The following is a 14282-nucleotide window of genomic DNA, read 5'->3' on the forward strand; positions in this document are numbered from 1 at the left end:
CGCATCCCAAGATGAACTGGAAGAGTCCTTTTGGAGGCAGCACTGGAAGGAGCAGGGAGAGCTACTCCATCTTACGTCACTACTACAAGGTACGGGGAGGTGAGGGGCTGCTACACCACCAGGGTGGTCGGGAAGTGGGGGAATGTATCCCACTGGAATAATCAGGGAGTTAATTTTTGTGTCCGGGGGGGGGGGGGGGGGGGGGGGGTTAGGGGGCTTAGAAGTCTACCGGACTTCCAGCTCCCTAGGCTACTAACACCTTGTCTTTGTGTGTGTGTGTGTGTGGGGGGGGGGGGGCTCCCTATGTTTGACAGGTCAGGGCTTTTGATAGCACGGACCTGTCAAACAAGTGCGGGAGGATTGTGCCTGAGCACATGCCCAGGGAAAATCCTCCTGCAGTTTCCCCTGATGATCAATGCTAATAACGCTTCTAAATTTGCATGTTATTAGCGTTGATCGTTGGGAAGTTAATTCCCCATGCTGTTCCGGTGCTATTTTTAGGGCACTGTTTTGGAACAGCATGGGGAATTGATCATCGGGGCCCAAGGCACTTTTACAGAGTTAAACAATATTCAAAGTACCATGCAGCATTAAGAAAGTAAGTTCTAAAGAACTGTTACCAAGTGAAGATCTGAAACATGCAGGTGCTCAAAAAACATCACCTATTTCTCAATGAGCTTCATAACACAGAGGTAAAACAAGAAATTTGGAGCACTGAAGCTTCAATATGCCCTGCAACAAGATTATTTTGAGGCACCAAGGCAAAGTACAGCCACTGAAGTGTTCAAACACAAAGGTCTATCAAGCAATTAAGATTCACATATATAGTACACATGGATATCTGAAAATACTGTGTGGACACTCCACCCCCCTCCCTTCATTCAAAGGGAGCACAAATGCTAGACCATAAGTACAGCCAACTGTCAGCTCCAACTGAATGGATTCTGAGAATCAACCAGTTTCAGGTGCCCTTTAAGAAACTGAAAAGATTCCTCAAATGAGGACCCTAGAAGAGGACTGCCTACAAGCTGAATTATTTTGACTGATTTTAACCCCCCCCCCCCCCCCCCAAAAAAAAAAAAAAAAAAAAAAAAAGATTAAAGCAAACCACATATAAAAGAACAAAAGAACCCCTTAATGAGCTACATAAGAAAGGTAGCATAATGGCCAATATGTACGGGCGGCTGTTGGTTATACAGCAGATTCCAAGAACTCGAGCTACAGAAGCTCAATGGCAGTAACACTTGGTATAATTATTAGATTCTTGATATACCGCCTTTCTATAATAGAACCAAAGTGGTTTACAAATTATATACAGTACTTTGTCTGTGTCTAGTGGGCTCACAATCTAAATTTTGTACCTGGAGCAATGGAGGATCAAGTGACTTGGACAGGGTCACTTGTCCATTAAATAACCATGTTTTAACTTTTTAACATTTTTGTGATTTTGTTCTAATTATAGAATGTAGGATGTTTATTCCATTCCACAGGTAGCCCTCCCCTCCACCAAGTCAGGGACTTATGTGTACCTACTAATCTACAATCATTTCCAAATGGAATCTTCAACTGTATATTAGCCACTGATCTCAGAGAACATCGGAGAGAATGAATCTCTACAGACTGTGGTGCACTACCCCAGATGAATTTATGTACTGTGACCAATAATTACTACTACTATTATTATTATTATTATTATTATTAAACATTTCTATAGCGCTACTAGACTTACGCAGTGCTGTACAAATTAACATGAAAAGACAGTCCCTGCTCGACAGAGCTTACAATCTAAATTGGACAGACGAACAGACAGCTAGGGGTGGGGAAATTGCAGTGGTAGGGGTGATAAGTGAGGGTGTTGAGTAAGAGTCATGGTTAGGAGTCAAAAGCAGTAGCAAAGAGGTGGGCTTTAAGCCTAGACTTGAAGACAGCCAGAGACTGAGCCTGACGTACTGGCTCAGGGAGTCTATTCCAGGCATAGGGAGCAGCGAGATAGAAGGAACGGAGCCGGGAGTGGGGGAGAAGGGGGACGACAGGAGACATTTATCCAGAGAACGGAGTTCACGGGGAGGAGTGTAGGGAGAGATGAGAGCGGAAAGGTACTGAGTAGCTGCGGAGTGGATGCACTTGTAGGTCAAAAGGAGAAGTTTGAACCGTATGCGGAAGCGGATAGGGAGCCAGTGAAGCGACTTGAGGAGAGGGCTAACGTGAGTATAGCGACTCTGGCGGAATATAAGACGTGCAGCAGAGTTTTGGACAGATTGAAGGGGAGATAGATGGCTGAGCGGGAGACCAGCGAGAAGCAAATTGCAGTAGTCTAGGCGAGAGGTGATAAGGGTGTGGGTAAGGGTTTTGGTGAAGTCCTCGGAGAGGAAAGGGCAGATTTTGTTAATATTATAGAGAAAGAAACGACAGGTTTTGGCAATCTGCTGAATATGAGCAGAGAAGGAGACAGCGGAGTCAAAGATGACTCCAAGGTTGCGCGCAGACGAGACAGGGAGGATGAGAGTGTTATCTGCCGAAATAGAGAATGGGGGGAGAGTAGAGGCTCGGTTTTGGTCATGTTTAGTTTCAGGTGGCGGCGAGACATCCAGGCAGCGATGTCAGACAGGCAGGCCGATACTTTGGTCTGGATTTCAGCACAGATATCCAGTACGGAGAGGTAGATCTGGGTATCATCAGCGTAAATGAGAGGGAGACAATGAGGCTCATTTTCAAAGCACTTAGCCTCCCAAAGTTCCATAGAAACCTATGGAACTTAGCCTCCCAAAGTGCTTTGAAAATATGCCTCAATGTAATTCCGAAGAATGTATGTCACCTAGTTCTATATATTAGCTCAGGTTTAAAATTCATACAAAATATCACAGCCAAGGTAACATAGTAAAACAATCCATCTTGAGTATAATCTTTCTTCAAGTCTCACATACACTAATTTACAGTCCAATTATGTTAAAATTGTTACTTTAACAATTATTTTCATGCTCTCTTCAAATAGGTATGAAGGCATCTGCAGAATTAATTGCGAATTTATGCTAATTTATCTAATTTATCTTAGACACTGTCTTTTCCCAGTTAAAGATAAAATCATTCACTATTCCGAAACTTCTTACTTCCATGTCTAACTTGATGTTTACTCTATTGTAGGCCTTATTTCTGGCACTATACTTTTTGTACCATCTACCCATAAGATTAGTTTTACTTGGATTAATTTTCAAACCCCTGAACTCCATCCAAGCCTGGATTTTTCTTATGACAATACTTATATAACGATAGGTATCATCCATTGATGTTTGCTTGCACTGATAAAAACATCTGGAAGTCATCTGCACAGGAGAACTGTATGACTCCTAACACTGCCTGCATTTTACATAAATGAAATATGAAGCGAAGATACATATCAGTAACAGGTATTCTCCAAGGACAGCAGGCTGATGTGGGTCGACGTCCGCGTCGGCCCAGGAATCGGCATTTTGCAAGCAAAACATAAAAAAGGTTTTGCCAGTCTTCTGGTGCGTCTGCAATGCGCACCGTGCATGCGCGGACCGATTTCCCACCCGTCACGCAAACGCGTTCCTCAGTTAAATCAAAAGCATAAAAAGAAACAAATCAACTACAAAGGGGAGGTGGGCGGGTTTGTGAGAACAATCAGCCTGCTGTCCTCGTAGAACACCTGCTACATATATGTATCTTCGCTTTTTCTGAGGACAAGCAGGCTGCTTGTTCTCACATGTCGGGTATCCCTAGCAACCAGGCTCACTCAAAACAATGAACATTGGTCAATTGGGCCTCGCAATGGCCAGGACGTAACAGAGATTGACCTGAAACCATAAACAACTGAGAGTGCAGCCTGGAACAGAACAAAATTGTGTCTACGGGGGTGGAGTTGGATTCTAAACCCCGAACAGATTCTGCAGCACCGACTGCCCAAACCGACTCTCACGTTGGGTATCCTGCTGAAGGCAGTAGTGAGATGTGAATGTGTGGACTGATGGCCACGCTGCAGCCTTGCAAATCTCCTCAATGGAGGCTAAGTGGGCCACTGACGCAGCCATGGCTCTAACATTGTGAGCCATGATATGGCCCTCCAGAGTCAGCACAGCTTGGGCGTAAGTGAAGGAAATGCAATCTGCTAGCAATGTGCGTTTTCCGATGGCGACTACCCTCCTGTTGGGATCAAAAGAAACAACAACTGGGCGGACTATCTAAAGGGCTTTTTCTGCTCCACGTAAAAGGCCAATGCTCTCTTGCAGTCCAAGGTGTGCAAACTGCTTTCGCCAGGGCGGGTATGAGGGCGGGGAAAAGAATGTTGGCAAGACAATTGACTGGTTCAGATGGAACTCAGACACCACCTTTGGCAGGAACTTAGGGTGCGTGCGGAGGACTACTCTGTTGTGATGAAATTTGATATAAGGTGCATATACTACTGTGGTCTGAAGCTCACTGACTCTACGAGCTGAAGTAACAGCCACCAAGAAAACGACCTTCCAGGTAGAGTACTTCAGAAGGCAGGAATTCAGTGGTTCAAAAACAGCTTTCATCAGCTGAGTGAGGACGACGTTGAAATCCCATGACACTGGTGAAGGTCTGACAGGGGGCTTTGACAAAAGCAAACCTCTCATGAAGCAAACAACTAAAAGCTGTCCAGAGATAGGCTTACCCTCTACATGGAGATGACAGGCACTAATCACACTAAGATGAACCCTTACTGAGTTGGTTTTGAGGCCAGACTCTGATTAGTGTAGAAGGTATTCAAGCAAGGTCCGTGTAGGACAAGAAAGAGAATCTAGGGCCTTGCTGTCACATCAGACAGCAAATCTACTCCATTGGAAAGAATAACACTTCTTGGTGAAATCTTTTCTGGAAGCAAGCAAGACTCTGAAGGCATCCTCTGAAAGACCCAAGGAGGTGAATTTGAAGCTCTCAACATCCAGGCCGTGAGAGCCAGAGACTGGAGGTTGGAATATAGACGCGACCCCTCCATCTGAGTGATGAGGGTTGGAAAACAGTCGAATCTCCATGGTTCTTCAGAGGACAACTCCAGAAGAAGAGGGAACCAAATCTGACGCGGCCAGAAAGGTGCAATCAGGATCATGGTTCCGCAGTCTTGCTTGAGTTTCAGTGAAGTCTTCCCTACTAGAGGTATGGGAGGATACGCATACAGAAGGCCTGTCCCCCAATGTAGGAGAAAGGCATCTGACACTAGTCTGTAATGGGCCTGAAGTCTGGAACAGAACTGAGGGACCTTGTGATTGATCTGCGTGGCAAAAAGATCCACCGAGGGGGTGCCCCACGCTCAGAAGATCTTGCGGGCCACGCCCTGTTCAGTGACCACTCATGAGGTTGCATTATTCTGCTCAACCTGTCGGCCACACTGTTTATGCCTGCCAGATAAGTGGCTTGGAGAAACATGCTGTGACGGTGAGCCCAAAGCCACATCTGGACGGCTTCCTGACACAGAGGGCATGATCCGGTGCTCGTTGGTGTAAAACATGGCAACCTGATTTGTCTGTCTGAATTAAGATTACTTGGTTGGACAGCCAATCTCTGAAAGCCTTTAGAGCATTCCAGATCGCTCTTAATTCCACTAGGTTGATCTGCAGACCTCTTTCCTGAAAGGAACAGGCTCCCTGAGTGTGGAACACATCTACATGAGCCCCCCACACCAGGAGAGATGCATCCGTTGTCAGCACTTTTCGTGGTTGAGGAACTTGGAATGGTCGTCCCATGGCCAAATTGAATCGAATCGTCCACAGTTGGATTACATCCTCTAGATCCCCGGCAGCTTGAAACCACTGGGAAGCTAGGGTCCATTGAGCTGATCTCATATGTAGAAGTGCCATGGGCCTGACATGAACTATGGAGGTCATGTGCCCCAGAAGTCTCAACATCTGCCGAGCTGTGACCTGCTGAGACGCTCGAACCATGGACACCCGGGACAGAAGGTTGTCCGCCCTTGCCTCAGGGAGATAAGCTCGAGCTGAGTGTTCAGCAGAACTCCAATGAATTCCAATTTTTGGACTGGGGTGAGATGGGACTTGGGATAATTTATGACAAACCCCAGTAGCCCTGGCACCCGAATAGTCATTCGCATGGACTCCAGAGCACCTTCCTTCCAGGTGCTCTTCACCAGCCAATCGTCGAGATAAGGAAACACGTTACAACGTAAAGAGGAAAAATGGACATTTAAATTGAAATCGCTAGAACCTATGGGCCTTAACAACAAAATTGATTGGCATGTATTTTACTGAATTACGGCAAAGCGATCCTTATTGGCTGAATTTTGGAGCCAGCTGTGAAGAGAGTATTTGAGTGTTTGTTGTGACGTTTGACGTCACAGCGCCATTTTGCTGTGAGGCGAGCAAACGGAATGTATGTGAGCCGGTGTTAAGATTAATCCAGTGTATTTATATTGTATGTTTTAAAAACTGAACTTTTATCTTTACAGAGAACTGGATAGCCCAGTAAACAAAATAAGCAATGTGGCACATGAGTCCCTGAGGAAGCCACTTTTTGGTGAAACGGTGGCGCCGTTGGACATTAAGTTAAGTGCTCTTCTTTTGCTTTATTGTTGAGCTTTTTAGCTGCTCGCATTTGGCGCTTCCAGCATTGTTCAGTTCTTTAAAGTTATTTGAGTTTTATTTTTGAGGCACTTTTGTTGCACCTTTAAAAAAAGAAAAAATTGATGGAGAATCACAAACTCCTATGATTTAAACTATCAACGACCACTTTTTTCTGTGGTGTGATGAAAGCCTAGGACCGCGGGTCCGATAGGTTTCTGAGGGGTTTGCTCCTATATTACCACTACATGATTGACTTATTTGGTGTGTTGTTTGATTTGGTATAGATTTATATATTAATCACACCAGTATACTCCTGCATAATGTTTTGAGTGTGTAAAAGTGTTTTTATATTTTTTTGCTTGAAAAATGCCGATTAATGGGCCGACGCAGACGTCGACCCACATGTGAGAACAAGCAGCCTTCTTGTCCTCGGAGAATAACTAATTTCAAAACTGTTGCAAGAATGATCATGGAATTCAACAATGCTAAAAAGCTACCCAACTGAATTTAGCAGAAAAATAAAAATAAGGCTATAAAAATGCTTTTTAATCTGAAGTTTACCACTTACCCCCCAAATTTCTTTATATATAACATGACATTTGCCCTAAACAGTGAACAGAAATACAATGAATAATACATTAATTGTACTGTATTTAAGAAAATAAGGAGGCACAGTAATGCCGCTAGCTCTCAGTAATATTTCTCTCTTGCTGCTAAGAGCTTGGGATTATCTACAGACTAATACATTTTACATTAATGCTTAACATCAGGAAACCTACACTCCCTACAGCTATGGGGTAATTGTAGGATCTGTACACTTAATCAGATTTGTATAAAAGATATATACCACAATTAAACAAGAGTTATAATACACATATGGGTTTGATAAATAAGATATAAAGTTTTGATGACAAAACAAGTACTATCAGAAAGAATTAAAATGCCTCATATGACAAAAGAATTTAAAATATAATTTTAGATCCGCTTCAGTCACTTGCTTTAGTCTGAACCTACTATACAACATAATGCTATTTCAGTTTGATTTGCTTCCAAATGCAAATACATTGTTGAATAGATTTACCCTGCAGTGGCACCCTGCTGCTCAGTACAACAGCACAGCAGCTTTGAGTCTTTTCAGTTGTGCATACAAAACATGGCATTTGAAAACAGAAAAAAATTACTAAATATATAGATTTACTACCTCTTCAAAAATTAGATGAAAATATAAGCTAGTATTAATTTCTTCAATTTCAAAATACTAAGTGGTTGAGAAAAATAGAGTTAAGGAAACTTAACTCTATTGCCTCAGGTACAAACTTAGATGGTGAACCCTCCAGGGACATGGAAATACCCAGTGTACCAATGTAGCTCACCTTGAGCTACTATTGAAAAAGGTGTGCGCAAAATCCAAATAAATAAAAGACTTCTAAACTCAGCTTTCTTCAAGTCCTAAAAATTAGAATTATGATTTGAAATACATTCATAATTCAGATTAACTTCCAACAGGACAGAAAGCAATGTGATATGAACCAGTTAAACACTGAGCACAGTAATATCTGACAGCGTATGGAAGGGTGGGATCCTCGAGATGTAGAGGGGGATGGGATCGTTTAAAGGCAAGAGTAAAGAAAATATAGGTATCTATGCTTGGGCGCGAGGGGGGAAGGGGGTGGGGGGGAATGGAGGTAGATGGGGGTTTTAGGGGTGGAGGGGATTCAGGATGTTTGATGCTAAGGGACATGAATGTTAGCACTACAATGGAGGGGTTGAAGGGGGGAGTTTTTAGGCTATGTGGGGGATTGTGTGTATTGTTATTGTTGTTGTTAACATGCTTGGGCTATGAGGGCTTGGAATGGGCTGATGTAAGCGAGGACTCCGTTGTGGGCCACTGATGACAACTTGTGTTAATGGGCTCATAGCTGTCTTGTTACACAGCATAAATATTTTCAATAAAAATAAAATTTCAAATCTGGATCAGATTTAGATTTATTAACCATCTTGTGTGAATCTCTCCATAAAGGTTGTTAATAAATCCCAATAAATAAAATAAAGATGTGACCCATTCTTAAGAATTTTTGCAACATCTATTAAGTATGGATATACATAAGGTAATGTTACACAACAGGATACCTAGATTAATAGGACAGGAAGGTGACTTTTATAAAGGCACACAGGTGACTTCCAGTAAAGCAGTAAGGCAGCAGAACTTTGCTGCTCCCAATAACCCCCATCATACATTTTTAACCTCCCTTATATTTTCAAACATGCTGGCTTCTGCAGCATACGGATGTACACAGAGGAAGTATAATGACAGAATAACTTTTCATGGGAAAAGGGAAATGGGACTTGATATATTTATTTATTGCACTTGTATCCCACATTTTCCCACCTATTTGCAGGCTCAATGTGGCTTACAAAGACTTGTTATGGTATCGCCATTCCAAGGTAGAAGATACAATTGTTATTACAAAGAAAAAGTGAATGATACATACCTGTAGCAGGTGTTCTCCGAGGACAGCAGGCTGATTCTTCTCACGACTGGGTGACGTCCGCGTCAGCCCCCACCAACCGGAAGAAGCTTCGCGGGCGGTCCGCACGCAGGGCACGCCCCCGCGCATGCGCAGCCGTCTTCCCGCCCGTGCGCGACCATTCCCGCCAGTTGAATGACAAGCAAAAGATGAAAACGCAACTCCAAAGGGGAGGAGGGAGGGTAGGTGAGAACAATCAGCCTGCTGTCCTCGGAGAACACCTGCTACAGGTATGTATCATTCACTTTCTCCGAGGACAAGCAGGCTGCTTGTTCTCACGACTGGGGTATCCCTAGCTCTCAGGCTCACTCAAAACAAGAACCCAGGTCAATGGAACCTCGCAACGGCGAGGGTATAACAGAAATTGACCTAAGAAGAACAACTAACTGAGAGTGCAGCCTGACCAGAATAAATTCGGGTCCTGGAGGGTGGAGTTGGATTTACACCCCAAACAGATTCTGCAGCACCGACTGCCCGAACCGACTGTCGCGTCGGGTATCCTGCTGGAGGCAGTAATGTGATGTGAATGTGTGGACAGATGACCACGTCGCAGCCTTGCAAATCTCTTCAATAGTGGCTGACTTCAAGTGGGCCACTGACGCTGCCATGGCTCTAACACTATGAGCCGTGACATGACCCTCAAGAGCCAGCCCAGCCTGGGCGTAAGTGAAGGAAATGCAATCTGCTAGCCAATTGGAGATGGTGCGTTTCCCGACAGCGACCCCTAGCCTGTTAGGGTCGAAAGAAACAAACAAACAATTGGGCGGACTGTCTGTGGGGCTGAGTCCGCTCCAAGTAGAAGGCCAATGCTCTCTTGCAGTCCAATGTGTGCAACTGACGTTCAGCAGGGCGGGTATGCGGCCTGGGAAAGAATGTTGGCAAGACAATTGACTGGTTAAGATGGAACTCCGACACCACCTTCGGCAGGAACTTTGGGTGGGTGCGGAGCACTACTCTGTTGTGATGAAATTTGGTATATGGAGCATGAGCTACCAGGGCTTGAAGCTCACTGACCCTACGAGCTGAAGTAACTGCCACCAAGAAAATGACGTTCCAGGTCAAGTACTTCAGATGGCAGGTATTCAGTGGCTCAAAAGGAGGTTTCATCAGCTGGGTGAGGACGACGTTGAGATCCCATGACACTGTAGGAGGCTTGATAGGGGGCTTTGACAAAAGCAAGCCTCTCATGAATCGAATGACTAAAGGCTCTCAAGAGATGGCTTTACCTTCCACACGATAATGGTAAGCACTAATCGCACTAAGGTGATTCCTTACTGAGTTGGTCTTGAGGCCAGACTCTGACAAGTGCAGAAGGTATTCAAGCAGGTTCTGTGCAGGGCAAGAACGAGGTTCTAGGGCCTTGCTCTCACAGCAAACAACAAACCTCCTCCACTTGAAAAAGTAACTCTTTTTAGTGGAATCCTTCCTAGAGGCAAGCAAGACACGGGAGACACCCTCAGACAGACCCAACGCAGCAAAGTCTACGCCCTCAACATCCAGGCCGTGAGAGCCAGGGACTGAAGGTTGGGGTGCAGCAACGCTCCGTCGTTCTGCGAAATGAGTCGGAAAACACTCCAATCTCCACGGATCTTCTGAGGACAACTCCAGAAGAAGAGGGAACCAGATCTGACGGGGCCAAAAGGACGCTATCAGAATCATGGTGCCGTGGTCTTGCTTGAGCTTCAGTAAGGTCTTCCCCACCAAAGGTATGGGAGGATAAGCATACAGGAGGCCGATTCCCCAATGGAGGAGAAAGGCATCCGACGCTAGCCTGCTGTGTGCCTGTAGTCTGGAACAGAACAGAGGCAGCTTGTGGTTGGTCTGAGAGGCGAAAAGGTCCACTGAGGGGGTGCCCCACTCTCGGAAGATCTTGCGTACCACTCTGGAATGAAGCGACCACTCGTGCGGTTGCATGACTCTGCTCAGTCTGTAGGCCAGACTGTTGTTTACACCTGCCAGGTATGTGGCTTGGAGAAGCATGCCGAACCGGCAAGCCCAACGCCACATCCCGGCGGCTTCCTGACACAGGGGGCGAGATCCGGTGCCCCCCTGCTTGTTGGTGTAATACATTGCAACCTGATTGTCTGCCCGAATTTGGATAATTTGGCAGGACAGCCGATCTCTGAAAGCCTTCAGTGCGTTCCAGATCGCTCGGAGCTCCAGGAGGTTGATCTGCAGATCCTTTTCCTGGAGGGACCACAGACCCTGGGTGTGGAGCCCATCGACATGAGCTCCCCACCCCAGGCGAGATGCATCCGTCGTCAGCACTTTCGTGGGCTGTGGAATTAGGAATGGACGTCCCAGGGTCAAATTGGTCCGAATGGTCCACCAGAGCAGTGAAGTGCAGCAACTGGTGGAGAGGCGGATGACATCTTCTAGATTCCCGGTGGCTTGGAACCACTGGGAAGCTAGGGCCCATTGAGCAGATCTCATGTGAAGACGAGCCATGGGAGTCACATGAACTGTGGAGGCCATATGACCCAGAAGTCTCAACATCTGCCGAGCTGTGACCTGCTGAGACGCTCTGGTCTGCGAAGCCAGGGACAGGAGGTTGTTGGCCCTCGCTTCGGGAAGGAAGGCCTGAGCCGTCTGGGTATTCAGCAGAGCTCCTATGAATTCCAGAGACTGGGTTGGCTGGAGATGGGACTTTGGATAATTTATCACAAACCCCAGCAGCTCCAGGAGTTGAGTAGTGCACTGCGTGGACCGGAGGGCTCCTGCCTCCGAGGTGTTCTTGACCAGCCAATCGTCGAGATATGGGAACACGTGCACTCCCAGCTTGCGTAGATACGCCGCCACCACCACGAGGCACTTTGTAAACACTCGTGGGGCAGAGGTGAGCCCAAAGGGCAGCACACAATACTGAAAGTGCCGTGCGCCCAGGCGGAATCTGAGATACTGTCTGTGAGCTGGCAGTATCGGGATGTGAGTGTATGCGTCCTTTAAATCCAGGGAACATAGCCAATCGTTTTTCTGAATCATTGGCAGAAGGGTGCCCAAGGAAAGCATCCTGAACTTTTCTTTGACCAGGAATTTGTTCAGGCCTCTCAGGTCTAGGATGGGACGCATCCCCCCTGTTTTCTTTTCCACAAGGAAGTACCTGGAATAGAATCCCTGCCCTTCCTGCCCGGGTGGTACGGGCTCGACCGCATTGGCGCTGAGAAGGGCGGAGAGTTCCTCTGCAAGTACCTGCTTGTGATGGGAGCTGAAGGATTGAGCTCCCGGAGGACAATTTGGTGGCAGGGAGGCCAAATTCAGGGCGTATCCGCACCGCACTATTTGGAGAACCCACTGGTCGGAGGTTATGAGAGGCCACCTTTGGTGAAAAAATTTTAACCTCCCTCCGACCGGCAGATCGTCCGGTACGGACACTTTGAGGGCAGCTATGTTCCCGTGGATCCAGTCAAAAGCCCGTCCCCGGCTTTTGCTGTGGAGGCGCAGGGGGCTGCTTGGGCGCACGCTGTTGACGAGAACGAGCGCGCTGGGGCTGTCCCTGTGCCTGACGAGGCCTTCGGGCCGGCTGGGTGTACCTACGCTTTGCAAAAGAATAGGGTGCAGCCTGCCGGGCCCGGGAAAAACGTCCACCTGCTGAGGTGGATGCTGAAGGCGCCCGGTGGGAGAGCTTGTCGAGGGCGGTTTCCCGCTGATGCAGTTGGTCCACCAGCTGCTCGACCTTCTCACCAAAAATATTATCCCCCCGGCAAGGGACGTCGGCCAGTCTCTGCTGGGTGCGGTTGTCCAGGTCAGAGGCACGCAGCCATGAGAGCCTGCGCATCACTATACCTTGGGCCGCAGCACGAGATGCCACATCACAGGTGTCATAGATACCCCTGGACAGGAACTTTCTGCACGCCTTCAGCTGCCTGACCACCTCCTGATAAGGCCTGGACTGCTCCGGCGGGAGCTTATCGACCAGGTCCGCCAGTTGCTTCACATTGTTCCGCATGTGGATGCTCGTATAGAGCTGGTATGACTGGATGCGGGTCACGAGCATGGAGGATTGGTAGGCCTTCCTCCCAAACGAGTCCAGAGTGCGAGACTCCCGCCCCGGGGGCGCCGAGGCGGTATCTCTCGAACTCCGTGCCCTCTTGAGAGCAGAATCCACGACCGCCGAGTCATGGGGCAATTGGGGCCGCATTAACTCTGGGTCAGAGTGGATTCTGTACTGGGATTCCGCTTTCTTGGGGATGATGGGATTAGATAGCGGTCTCATCCAGTTCCGAAGCACTGTCTCTTTGAGGACATTGTGCAACGGCACCGTGGAGGACTCTCTAGGTGGTGATGGATAGTCGAGGACCTCGAGCATCTCAGCCCTCGGCTCATCCACAGAGACCACGGGGAAGGGAATGCAGATAGACATATCCCTGACAAAAGAGGCAAAATAGAGGCTCTCCGGGGGTGAGAGTTTCCTCTCCGGTGAAGGCGTGGGGTCAGAGGGGAGGCCCGCAGACTCCTCTGAGAAATATCTGGGGTCCTCCTCTTCCCCCCACGAGGCCTCTTCCTCGGTATCGGACATAAGCTCATGTAGCTGAGTCCTTAACCGGGCCCGGCTCGACGTCGAGGCACCGAGGCCTCGGTGTCGTCGAGCGGTGGACTCCCGCGCCGGCGGGGACGAAGCTCCCTCCATCTACGTCGACGGGGACTCCACCTGCGTGGCGGTCGAGACCGGCGCCGCAAGCGGCAGCGGTGTCGACGGCCTCGGCCCCGGGCTAGAGCTCGCCGGCGCCACAGTCAACGGCGCCGAAGGCGCAAGCACCCCCGGCGCCGGCACAGCCTGGCGCATCAGCCCTTCCAGGATCCCTGGAAGGATGGCTCGGAGGCACTCGTCCAGCCCCGCTGCCGGGAAAGACGGTGGGGCCGGTAGAGGTGTCGGTGCCAGAAGCTGCTCGGGTCCAGGAGACGGCACCGAAGTGCTGGGACCCTGACGCGGCGGTACCTCCACAACCGAAGGGGATCTCTCCTCTCGACGAGGACGCTTCGGCGTCGACTCCTTGCCGGCACCGGAACCCTGGTGCATCGAGGGCGACCGATGACGGTGCTTTTTTGATTTTTTCCGATGCCCGTCATCGGCGCCAGGTGGAGCAGAGGAGGAGGAGGTCGATCCCCCTCGGTCACGAGGAACCGGGTCCGACAAGGTTCGGTCCCGAGGGCCATGGGCCGAGGGAGTGACCGGGGCCGATTGCCCACGTGGCCTCTC

At 48.2% G+C, this 14282-nt stretch overlaps 1 protein-coding gene across 2 annotated transcripts in view; it reads right to left on the minus strand.

Moving 5' to 3' along the window:
* The window catches only part of DHX15 (DEAH-box helicase 15), a 297726-nt gene that overhangs the window by 104329 nt on the left and 179115 nt on the right, over positions 1-14282 (minus strand). The window lies entirely within an intron of this gene.

This window comes from Microcaecilia unicolor, chromosome 2 (assembly GCF_901765095.1).
Source record: "Microcaecilia unicolor chromosome 2, aMicUni1.1, whole genome shotgun sequence".
NCBI classification, from domain to species: Eukaryota; Metazoa; Chordata; class Amphibia; order Gymnophiona; family Siphonopidae; genus Microcaecilia; species Microcaecilia unicolor.